Source organism: Leptonychotes weddellii, chromosome 11, assembly GCF_054177405.1.
Source record: "Leptonychotes weddellii isolate Sample4059 chromosome 11, ASM5417740v2, whole genome shotgun sequence".
In the NCBI taxonomy this organism is placed as follows: domain Eukaryota; kingdom Metazoa; phylum Chordata; class Mammalia; order Carnivora; family Phocidae; genus Leptonychotes; species Leptonychotes weddellii.
The window spans coordinates 9,068,861-9,080,625 of NC_138379.1; the positions used below are offsets into that span (position 1 = coordinate 9,068,861).

At 54.0% G+C, this 11,765-nt stretch overlaps 1 protein-coding gene across 4 annotated transcripts in view; it reads left to right on the forward strand.

The window, feature by feature from the left end:
- Window positions 1-11,765, forward strand: part of VPS37C (VPS37C subunit of ESCRT-I) — a 28,726-nt gene that overhangs the window by 5,686 nt on the left and 11,275 nt on the right. Inside the window, exon 2 of one of the 4 annotated variants that reach the window (XM_031024824.2) lies at window positions 3,769-3,880. The exons of 1 other annotated variant lie outside the window; for it this stretch is intronic. The gene's annotated coding sequence lies outside the window, so the exon portion shown is untranslated. Of the gene's footprint in view, window positions 1-3,766; window positions 3,881-11,765 lie in introns of all 4 variants that reach the window. 2 more of the 4 variants (XM_031024823.2, XM_081798032.1) reach the window with 2 other exon arrangements.

Sequence of the window (11,765 nt, forward strand, 5' to 3'; positions counted from 1 at the left end):
GGCGCCTGGGTGGCTCAGTTGGTTAAGCGACTGCCTTCGGCTCAGGTCATGATCCTGGAGTCCCGGGATCGAGTCCCGCATCGGGCTCCCTGCTGAGCAGGGGGTCTGCTTCTCCCTCTGCCCTCTTCCCTCTCGTGCTCTCTGTCTCTCATTCTCTCTCTCTCAAATAAATAAATAAAATCTTTAAAAAAAAAAAAAAGATTTTATTTATTTATTTGAGAAAGAGTGAGCGAGAGAGAGCACAAGCAGGAGTGGGGCAGAGGGAGAGGGAAAAGCAAAGTCCTCACTGAGCAGGGAGCCTGATGTGGGGCTCGATCCCAGGACCCTGAGATCATGACCTGAGCTGAAGGCATGTGCTTAACTGACTGAGCCATCCAGGCGCCCCTTTTTATCACTGGTTTTAAACAACTTAATCATCATGATGTGCCTTGGTATAGTTTTCTTCCTGTTTATGGTGCTTGGGTTATTTGAGTTTTTTGGATCTGTGGATTTATAGCTTTCATCAAATTTGGAAAGTTTGCAGCCCATTAATTCTTCAGATAGTTTCTCTTGTCTCCTTTCTCTTCTCTGGGGACTCCAGTTACAGGTATATTGGGAGGTCTGATTGCTGTTGTTCCACAGCTTTCTGATGCTTCATTCGTTTCCTGCCCTGGTCTTTTTATTTTTCTCTTTGTGGTTTGTTTTGGGTAGTTCATATTGTTATTTTTTCAAGTTCACCGATCTTTTCTTCTGTAGTGCCTAATCTGTTGTTACTTCCATCCAGTATGCTTTTTATCTCAACATTATAGTTTCTGTCTCTGCAAGTTTATATTTGGATCTTTTTTTATATTTTCCATGTCTCTACTTAACAGTTTTTGCTTTAGCTTCTTGAACATACGGAATATGGTTGTAGTGACCATTTTAATGTCCTTTTATGCAAATTCTGTTATCTGTATTTCTGAGTCTGTTTCTCTTGATTGATTTTTCCCTCATCATGGATTCCATTTTCTTGCTTCTTTGTATGTCTCGTAATTTTGTCAGCGTCAGATGGTGCAAATTTTCCCCCCTTGGGTGCTGGATATTTTTGTATATCTGTGTATGTTCTTGGCATTGTTTTGAGACACTGTTAAGTTACTTGGAAACAGTTTCATTCTTTAAAGGCTTGCTCTTAAGTTTTGTTACCTGGGATCAGAACAGTCTTTAGACCAGGGTTAATTTTTCCCCACTAACAAAACAGCACCTTCTTCAGTGCTCCACGGATACCCTGTGGATTACTAGGTTTTTCCACTCTGGCCGAGATACAAATTATTCTTGGCTCAATTTGAGGTCCAAGGAGTGTTCCCCCTAATCCTGATCTGTACTGTCAACACTCAGCTGAAAAATGGAGAAGGACCCTTTGCAGATTTCCAGAGTTCTCTCTTTGTGTCGCTATCTCCTCTCTGGTATAGGCCCTGTAAAGTCTGGCTGCCTTGGCCTCCCAGGACTCCCAACTTCCTTTCCCCAGTGTGGGGAGACTGTCGGGCTCCGAGACTGTCAGGCTTTGCCTAGGCACTCTGTCTCTGTATCGTGGCCTGGAACCTCTTTATGGGCAGTGAGCTGCAGACAATCGTGTGTTCTTCCGTCTCAGGAATCCCTTTCTTGCAATGCCTGATGTCCAGTGTCTGAAAACTGTTGTTCCATTTATTTTGTCTGGTTTTTTGGTTGGTCGAGGCAGGAGAGAAATCTGGTCCCTGTTCCTCTCTGTTGGTCCAGAGTTGGGTGACCCTGTCCAGTCAGCACTCACTGAGTGCCTTGTGTGTTAGGCATTGACCTAGTGCTGGGATGCAGACCTGAGCAACATGGCTCACAGTCTGGATGGAGAAACATGCCCGATTCCTATATAATAAATGCCAGGTAGTACTTACAGAGCACCATGGGAGGGTAGGATGAAGTCTTTGGGAGAAGGAACTGACATTTGAAGGATGGGCAGGCATTTTCAAGCTGTAGAAGGCATAGGAAAGAGTATTCCAGGAAGAGGGAATGGTAGGGACAAAGGCTGGGGGGCAGTGCTGGGAACTCCTGTGGGCAGGATCCCTGTCATACTGATCTTTTTATAGGTACAGAATATTTGTCAAGTGATTGGAAGCATGTTGCTTCTTCTGGGAATAGTAGGTAGAACGGAGAGTTGGGGTGGGGTGAGCAGTCCCTGAGGGGAGTGGAAGGAAATCTAGCTGAAAAGGGAGGTTTGGGGTCAGCTGATACAGGGCCTTCTATGCCAAGCACAGGAGCACAAGGTTTTGAATGAAATACCAAAGCACTGGGGAACTATGGAAGGTTCTAAGCAGGGATGTGAGAGCTCTGATTGGCTGTGTTCTCTAGAGAGTCCTGGGGTGTGTGGGGGAGGGCTGCAGAGGGTGGAGTCTGTTAGAGTCTGGCAGTCAGCTGCCGGAGAGGCTGGCTCAGAGTAGGCCTTCTGCCAGAGCATGGAACTGGGTCCAGAGCCCGGTGTAGCTGCTGATAACGTGTCGCCTGTTTGATAATGGCCTTCGCGCGTTTGATAACGGCCTTCATGGATCCCTGCCTGAGTCAAGAGCAGATATGAGGAGGCTCTGGCCTAGTTTCTCTTTTTCTGTGGCTCCACTGTTGCCCTCAGCACACCTGCCTCCCTCTGGGGGACCCAGAAGTCCATAGCGTCAGACATCCCTGGCAGGGAGAGGATCTACAGGTGCCTCGCCTTCTGCCAGCCTAGGATGGCCCCGAGTCAGAACAATGGTCTCGTTGTCCTGGCCTTTAAACAGACAGACCTTGAGTGACCTCATACAGACTCCTGGGTGTTTGCCTTGACCTTAATCCTGATCCTTCCTAAAGGGATGGTCGAACCTGCTAGCTCAGCTTGCCCTGTGTAGGTTAGGAAGTTGGGGTGGGGGTCGGGGGGAGGCTGACAGCTGCAGCCTGAAATCCTTTCTGAGTCATCTGAACAGTTGGGGCAACAGAGAAACAAGTGGCCATTGGGTGTGGAGTAGCTTAGGATGGTTTTCTTTTCACTCAGCCGTGGGCCAAGGAGGAAGAGGCTTTGCAAAGTGTCCCGCTTGTGTTTTACTGTCAGGAAGTTTCAAGAATGGGCTACTTACTAAATAACCTGTTTCTTGGCCATCGTATTGACTGAAGTGGAACGTTATTGATCTGTGTTACATCCAGCCACTGGATTTCTGTGGCACCATTCATTGATGCTGTCTCTGGAGGAATCTTCAGTTCTCTGTCCTCCGCATCTGCAGAGGGAATGGGCCGGGTGGGAGCTCAGCCATGGTGATGAAGAAGATCCTGACCGTGTGTTGAGCCCGGCCTGAGAGCCGGGCATTGGACTTCCCAGGCACTAATTCATTTCATCCTTGTAAAAGGCCTGTGTCAGAGGAGAAACCGAGGTCCAGAGAGATGGACCTGCCCAGGCTCCCCAGCCAGTAGTGACCGAGGGCACGGGGCTGTCTGTCCCCCAGAGCCTTTAGCCACTGGGCTGTCCCTGCAGGGCGAGGGCCCAAAGGAGGTGTTGGGAGATCTGGGGCCCCGGGGTGCTGTGTGGCCAGCCCCTGTTCTTTAGAAGTCTAATGGAAAGATGTCAGCAAGAACGGCCGCATCCTAAATTTGCCCCCAGAGCTGGGCACCGTGTTGCATGGGCGTGCATTTGACTGAGGGGCGGCATGGTGCCGTGGTGAAGGGTACGGGCCCCAGGACCAGAGCACCGCAGTGAAATTCGGGCTCTACCATTTCCTCTTCGTGAGACTGGGATCAGGTACAAGTCTTCTCTCGACCCAGGTTTCTCGTGTGGAGAATGAGGAGAGCCGAAGGCTGTGCAGCCGCGAGGGCCTGGTGTGAGGATCCCACGAGCTGCTGCGGACAGAGCGCCTAGGACACTGCTTGGTACGTTGTAAGTGCTCCGCACGGTCATCGTTTCTCTCTCGCCGGTGGCCCAGCGCGGCTTGGAGGGGAAGCTGAGTGGTGGCGGTAAAGCCTGGTCTGACTCCTGTCCGCGAGGCATCCCCAGCTGTAGTGCCCTGGCTTTGCTCTTGCCTTCCGTCTGCCTGGAATACTCTGCCCTGGGCCTTCCCCATCCTGAAAGTGCCTGCCTGTCCTTCAGGTCAGCTCCTCTGGGAAGCATCTCTTGCTCTTTCTCCCAGAGACTTCAGCCGGCCTCCACAGGGCTCTGGAAGTGCCCAGTAGCCCGCCCCCCCCCCCCCACCCTGCTGGTGACGTCTCACAGCTGAAAGAACGTGGAGGAGGGGGGCTTGGGCAGGGGGCAGGGGTAAGGGCAGTGGCTTTCAATCTGTGTTCTGGGAAGGTGGCCTGGGGGCCCCCTTAAGGCCTTGGGGGAGACTGAGCTGGAAGAGCAGGGTTCCCCCCCATCCCCACCCCGGGCCTGGCCTCTGGCGTCTGTTCTGTGCTCTGGGGGCTTGGGGTAACGTTTTAAAGGAGAACTCCTTTAGAAAACTGGAAAACGGCAGGGCACACCAGGCGAGTGGGTAAAGAGGATGGAGACGGAGGTCCCGACAGCTGGAGGGATGGGGACGAGGGAAGGAGAGGAGATGGCTGGCTTCAGGGAAGGCGGAGGGAGCTGGACGCAGTGCCTTCAAAAATGAATCCGGAGGTGCCTGGATTAAAGCTCGCTGGAGCAGTGACTAGGTGAAGCCTGGTGATTGGACAGGAGGGGTGTCGGGGCGGCCTGGAGGATTGGGAGTGAGGGCGTGAAGCCGAGGCGGGGAAATGGGGGTCAGGCGGGGGAAGGTGGTTTGGGAGAAGAGAAAGGTGAGTAAGGTTGAGCGGAGTCTCCCCTGGGATGAGGGTGAGGGGTGGAGGTTCAGCAGGCTTGGGAGGGGCCCCTTTAGGGGATGGGCTGGCCCATCCAAGGACTGTAGGTAGCCAGGGGCCCCACACCCTGCCAGCCCTGCCCTCCGGCTCCGCAGGTGTCCTTTGCTGATGGACCACCCCAGCCTGGCTAGCAGCCCACTGAGTAGAGAAAGCAGTTGGCCGAAGTCCTGTGCCATTCCCGTGTCCCCATGTTCGGCACAGGAAAGGGGCTCATCCTTCCTGGGTCTTCCCACTTAGTGGCTTGCCTCTGGGGGAAGGGGGCGTCAGATGGAGTTATTCAGTGGACCTGAGGAGCATGTGGTTGTTACGTAGATATTTATGTAAAGATGACAATTGCCGTCAAAAGACCTTGTCCTGAGAGGTTGTATATGCCCCCATCGATGTGTCAGCACACTTCTATTTGAGGATCTTTGTTCAGATCGGTTTGGAGCCTGTTTCAGAAAGCCCCTACCCTTTGCCTTCCAGAGGACCTGCCCTCCCTCCCGAACCTGGCTGGGTGCCTGGCCAGGGTGTCAGGCAGCATTTTGCAACAGTGGTAAGGTGTGAGTGTGTGGATTAATGCTACCTAGCGACTGCTTGGTGGTTTTTCTAGCACCTCTGGAGGTTATATCTCCCTTACTTCTCTTTAAGTCCTTAAAACAGCCGGCGATGTTGGTAGTGTTAGCCCCATTTTGCCAAAGAGAAACAGAGTAAGAAGGGCGGAATAATTTGCCCAAGGTCACAGAGCTAGTAAAAGGTCAAGCTGGGATTTAAATCCAGGAATATTTGGCTCTTAAGCCCTGAACTCTTTCCACTTCCCTTCCTGCTGTCTTAACTGTTTAGCACTGGGGAATGGGGAGGAGTTCCCTGCCCCAACCTCAGAAATTCCTTAGGAAACTTCAGGAGGCTCCCTTCTGGCGCTTACACACCAACTTTAAAATTGAAGGAAAGGTCAGGTCCATGGTGCTTTGGACCAAGTGAGGAGCACATGATGGTTTGATTTGTTTTTATTAACTCCTGTGGGAAGTCAGGTGACTAATGGTCTGATACTCGGGTGCACGGCTAGAATCATTCTAGGGAAAGAAAACTAGATCAGGTCAACAAATCTGTCGTCATTAAGCAGCAGGAATAGGAAGGTTTCTAAGGCAACCGCAGGTGTTTTTGACAGGAGGGCTGGGATGGGGCCAGGTCTCTCTAACTCAGGCACACTGAGCTGTGCAGGTTGCTATGGTAACTACTTCTTGTGCTGCGGTAAGTGGATGTGGGAATTTCACAAGCCCAAGGCCTTTGCAACTCTCCTTGCAGTGTGATTTTGGGCTTGAAGTAGCTGGCGGGTCAGCGTGGTCTCCTTATGGTGAGGAGGGGAGTGATAGGAACATGTGTTTTGTTTGCCAGCGGGAGCCGGGGAAACAGAGGCACCCTGCTTAGTCCCAGTTCCGTCTTCTGAATCAGTAATGGCAGTCACATTTGCTTGACTCTATATCGAGCCCCAGGGGTGTCAAGAGTTGCCCCTAATCATCGGATTACCCCCAAGAGGCAGAGTAATTAACATTTGTCCCATGCTCAGGAGCTTGCAAAGCCCTCTCCAGGGCCGTTTGCTCCTCCGAGGCACACAACCCCTAAGGTGGGATTACCGTCATGGTGCCCATTTTCCAGATAAGGAAACTGAGGTTAAGAGACTTGATCAAGGTCACACAGCTAAAGGGTTATGGAGCCAAAGGGCAAACCCCGGGCATCAGTGCTTTTCTCTGCATCCTATCGGGGGAGAGCTAGCATTGACTGTTCAGACAGAGGCAAGGGGCCCTGGGCATCGCAAGCCATCTCCAAGGCTGGCACACCTTATTCTGATCTGAGCTTAGAAAAGACTGCATTTTGCTTTTTGTCTTTACTCTTTTTTTTTTTTTTTTTAATTTATGCTTGTAAAGGCTCTGATATCAGTTGAAACTTTTTGAGCTAAACAGTCCTGGCAAAGATCCACATTGAGCAAGTGCCATCCAGACGTTGCTCCCCCCCACCCCCATTAAAGACAGAGCTGGAAGACGGCCCAGAGTTTGAACCCTTCCCAGCATCCCCTCTCCACAGCTCCATTCTCAGCCCCCTCCACCCCACCCCAGGGAGCGGTGGGAAAGTGGCCTGAGTCCCCTGGGGTGTAGTGGAGTCGCCTTTGGGCCTGCTATCTTCACTCGATCCTGTTCCCCGTGCTCCAGGCCTGTGAGAGCGATCGAGTCAAGATAGCGAGTGCTCTGTGATCCGAAGAAGTTTGAGCCTGCGAGCTTCATTTCCTGTCCCGGTGTGCGGCCTCAGCAGCGTAGGGGCCGTACCCCCAAGCCTGCCCCCTTGGTTCTGCTTGCTGCCGGAGGGGAGCTCCAGGGTGCCTGGGGAAGGTGTTTGTCACCTCGCCCCCCTGCCCTCCCTCCTTTCCTGTGGCAGGCACGTGTCTCTCCTGGAGGGAGCTGTTGACAAACCGCACCCCGCCCAGTTGTTGTTGTTGTTATTGTTGTTGTTTTACAACTTTTGAATTGGCTACTACAACTTAAAAGTTGGAGAGAGGTCACCTGGATCTGGATTTCTAGCTTCCCCGGGGGACCCGGCAGGTCTGGCCAAGCCTGGCTGCCCCCCTGCCCGCAGGAAGTACCCGAGCTGGGCTGAGCCCCCGCTTTTCCAGAGGGACACACTCCCCATCCGGTGGCTTGGCCTTGGCCTTGGCCTTGGCCGCAGGTGCCTGCCTGGAGGTGAAAGCTGCAGAGGAGCCAAAAGAGAAAGCAGAGGAAGTTTTTTTCCTTCTTGGGTTATTGACAGGGAAACTGAGATTTTTCTCTTCTTGCGGAGGGAACACGGATTAGCACATGCGTGGCCTTTCCCACTCTGGTCCCCGTCTGATCTTTGAGTCGATGGCGTCACCCCTCCAAATGAGGTGTTGGTCTTGCTGGACCCGTGAGGGCTGTGTAGCCACCTGCCTGCCTCGGCAGCCTCCGGTCCCCTTCTCCCAGCCATGGGGATCTGCAGCCGCTCCTGCCAGGGCCCCGCTGTCACCTGCCTGTGGCCCTCTGACTCCTGTCCCCGCACAAGCAGCAGCACTTCCCCCCACCTTCAGGGAGGCCTGGCGGGCTTCTCACGCCCCAGCCCTCAGAGCCCCCAGCCCTCAGAGCTGGCCACCTCCCCGTTGCTTACTGCTCCGGCCCCCAGCTGTGTCACATCCCCTGGTACCTGCACTCGCTGTGAGTGGTGGTGAAGTTTTTGCTTTTTAAAATGGAATTGAGCTGGGGGGAGTTTAGTACCAGTGTTTATACGTTCAGGTTGTGCCTGGCACATAGTAAGAACTTGGTGTTTATTTACACCTCATTCATCCTGCCTCCTTTGCCGTGGGGTCTGGTGCAGTTCTTGGCACGTAGTAACGGCTCCATAAATGTTTACTCAGTGAAGGCATGGAGAAATGAGGGGGGGCGGGAGAAGGGGGGGAGCCCTGTTCCCGCACCTCCGTGTCTTGTCTGACTGACTGCCAGCTGACGGACCTGTTCTCTCCCTCCCTGCCTCGGTCTCTCCCTCCCTGCCTCGGTCTCTGCCTCCCTGCCTCGGTCTCTGCCTCCCTGCCTCGGTCTCTCCCTCCCTGCCTGGGTCTCTCCCTCCCTGCCTGGGTTTCTCCCTCCCTGCCTCGGTCCATCTTTCGCAAGCACTGCTGTGAGCTATCAGCGTGCCAGAGGCTTGGCCAGGTGCTGGGAAGACAGAGGTGAACAAGACAATCTCCCTGCCTTCAAGGGGCTTGTGTCTTCTCTCCTGTCCCCTCCCCCAAGCAGCAGTCCCCAGACACCACCTGAGCAGTACCCAGCATCCTCCTGGGCCCCTGGGTAAGCAGAAGGGGGTCTGAGTCAGGGCCTGGGGTGCCAAGGGGCCTGGTAATTGCACTTGTCAGGCCCTCCGGAAACAGAGCCCCTGGACCCTGGGGCCCCAGGTAACTTCTCAGTAATGTCCCAGGTCTCTGCATGTTGACATCCTTGGTGGTTGTGGCCACTGTGAGAAGTGCCAGTTTGGATTTTTCTGGCACATCGGGTGACCGGGCTTCAGGGGCATCTGCTTTGTGGGCCTTGGGCAGAGTGTCCTGTGCTTCTCCCGCCGTTTCCGAATTACGAACCCAGAGAGGTGCGTGCTGTGTTCAACCTCACTGAGTGGCCCTGAGAATCAGGGAACGTCTCTGTGACTTCCGAAAGAAAGGCATCGGTAACGTCCAGGGGTGGGCAATGCCACAGTAAAGCCCAGGCCCAGAACTGTTGTCAGAGGGCGAGGACGTGAGCCACCTCCATCCTGGAGGCAGGGACCGAAGCTGGGCCTAGGTAATCAGCGGGCTTGCGTGGGATTGTAAGCTCTGCAACTTGGACAGCCTTATAACTAATCTTCATGGCTCTCCCGTGGTGGGCGGAGCAGGTGGGGCAAAGATGCTTGTGATGTTAGAACACCAGGGATGGAAGGGGACTTGGACCTCCGGTGCTTTGACCCCAACAGCTTACAGGACCTCGGGCAATACCCTTATTATTTGTTTCTGGGCTTCATTTCATCTCTGAAATAGGGGTAATTAAGCCTTGTATTTGCTTTAGTCCCTGGAGCGATTATATAAACTAATGGGGGAGTTTGCAGAGGGCTTTGATCTCAGAAGAAAGGAGCCATGTGACTGGCAGGGACTGTTTACCCATTTCACAGGTAAGGAAAGTTGAGTCCCTAAAAGGAATGTGTGGTACATTTGGGTGTGGGATCCCGAGCACACCTCCTTCTGGAAGAAGTGGGGATGCGTGGCTCTTACATGTGCCTGCTGAGCTGGTGAGGTGGTGTGAGGAGGCCAGGGCACAGAGCAGGTGGGGAGCCTGGCGGAAGGAGCAGCAGGCCAGGGTCAGGCTCCTAGGCCAGGTGTCCCCTCTTCTGTCAGCACAGGCAAGCTATCTGCCACTCGGCCTCAGTGTCACCACTTGTGAAATGGGCGTGGTAGAAGTGGGACCAGAGAAGGTGGAGTTGGAAGTGCCGTGGCCCCCATCCCGCTGAGGCCAAGCCTGCCAGAAGATGCAGGCCGCCCTTGAGAGTTGGGTCTAAGGGGGCTGACCTGCTGTAAAACGGAGGTGTTTCAGACCTGAAGTTCTTGAGGCATTCAAAGCATGCGTGGCCTGTTGGGAAGTCTGCCACGAAAGGGGATTGACACAGGAGAGAGGTCTTTTGCAACCACGGGGCTGCAATGTTTCTTTTCTGAATATGGGGGCGGTCATCTTTCCCAATCAGGGAGTGGCCGAGGGAGTCCTCCCAGACCTGAGCTAGAACACTCTCCAGTCCCTTTGGTCTTCCGAGTTCAAGCAAGTGCATACCCAGCCTCCGAGGGAAGTGGGGGTGACCTTAGCACCTAGGAGCACGCCGCTGGGGATGGGATTCCCCAACCAGGGACCCGAGCCGGGAGAGGAAGGTCTCAGTATGAGAGCTGTGTGCTTCATCCATTGCCCACTTCGGGGAGAATTCTCACTGTCTAAAAGACAGTGATTATTCGGATCACCAGCTGGAAGATTTGTGTCTCTGGGATTTCAAGGCCATCAAACAGAGCCAGGTGTGGGGCTCTAGACTGGAGAGGAAGACTGTCATTTGGGGTGGTGGGTGGAGGGGCTGCACACCTCAGTGCGCCCCAGAATTATCTGGGGAGTACACTTATTTCTTGATTGGCCAGCACTCTTTAACCCAGGAAAGTCCCCTCTCTGGCTAAATGTCTACGGTCACTTACTGCCAAGCTTTGATGACAAGTTACATCCTTGGTGCCATAGCTATCCCTGTCCTTCACAGAAGCAGTGGCAACCCCACGCCACTTATAGTGATATCGGGCCCCTTTATGTGTGACCTGGAGAGGGGACTTGGCCGCTTTGCTTCCACAGACATCCACTGAACGCGCGTGCGCACTGCTGGTTCCGGGATGGACACACACTAGGTCCACAGAGATATCAGTAAGAGAGATCAATAACAGCTTGTCAGCCCCCGTGAGAAAACAGTTCAGAATGTTACAGAACACTTGAATGTTTTACAAAGATTTTGTTTTGCTGACTTTCCTCTGATGAAAATACTTCCCTTTTTGGGGGGTGGGGGAGAGAAAGTGGCTGGTGAAGGTGAGCCGGTCAAGAAGCCAGTCTTCCCAGTTGGCTGCAGGGTGGGTTCTGCGTCAGGGCCTTCCAGTCAGGCCAGCTCCCAGTGCTCCCAGTGCCTTCTGGGCCTTGAGCCCTGTGCAGACCCTCCCCCCTTGGACTTCCCCTGACTTGGCCTCTGGGTAGCGTGGGTCTCCTGGCCTGTAGAAGCCTGACAGTGTCGCAGGTAGGCTCTTTGTGTGGGTCTCCCCACGGAGCTGGCCAGAGCTTGGGCTGTCTTCTCGGGAGCTGTAGCCTCGACGTTCTGCTGGTTGGTCTTGACGCTGTGGTAGGCTGCCTAGGCTGCCTCACCTGGCCCCCTGCCATGGGGCTGCAAATCTGGAGCTTCGGTCCTGGAGTGGGAGAACCCCGTCCCATGCCTGGTCCCACCCTGCCTACACGAGGCAAGCCACAGGCACCCGAGGGAAGTGTGTTTGGGGTCCTGGCAGAGGTCACTCAGTAGAAACAACACAGGGGATCGAGCCCCGCCTTCGCATCTGCCTCCGCATGGACTGCTTGACGAACCCCTTCTTCTCTGGGGTCTTTGCTTTTCCTCTGTCAGGGGAGGCTGCACCCACCTGAGTTCCCTCAGAGTGCCGGACGAAGGGGAAAGAAAGGCCACAGATGCCACACGAGTTTGACCCTGGGTAGAAGTTAGAATGAAAACTTCATTAAAAGTCACACGAAGAGGGCGCCTGGGTGGCTCAGTCGGTTAAGCGACTGCCTTCGGCTCAGGTCATGATCCTGGAGTCCCGGGATCGAGTCCCACGTCGGGCTCCCTGCTCGGCAGGGAGTCTGCTTCTCCCTCTGACCCTCCCCACTCTTGTGCTC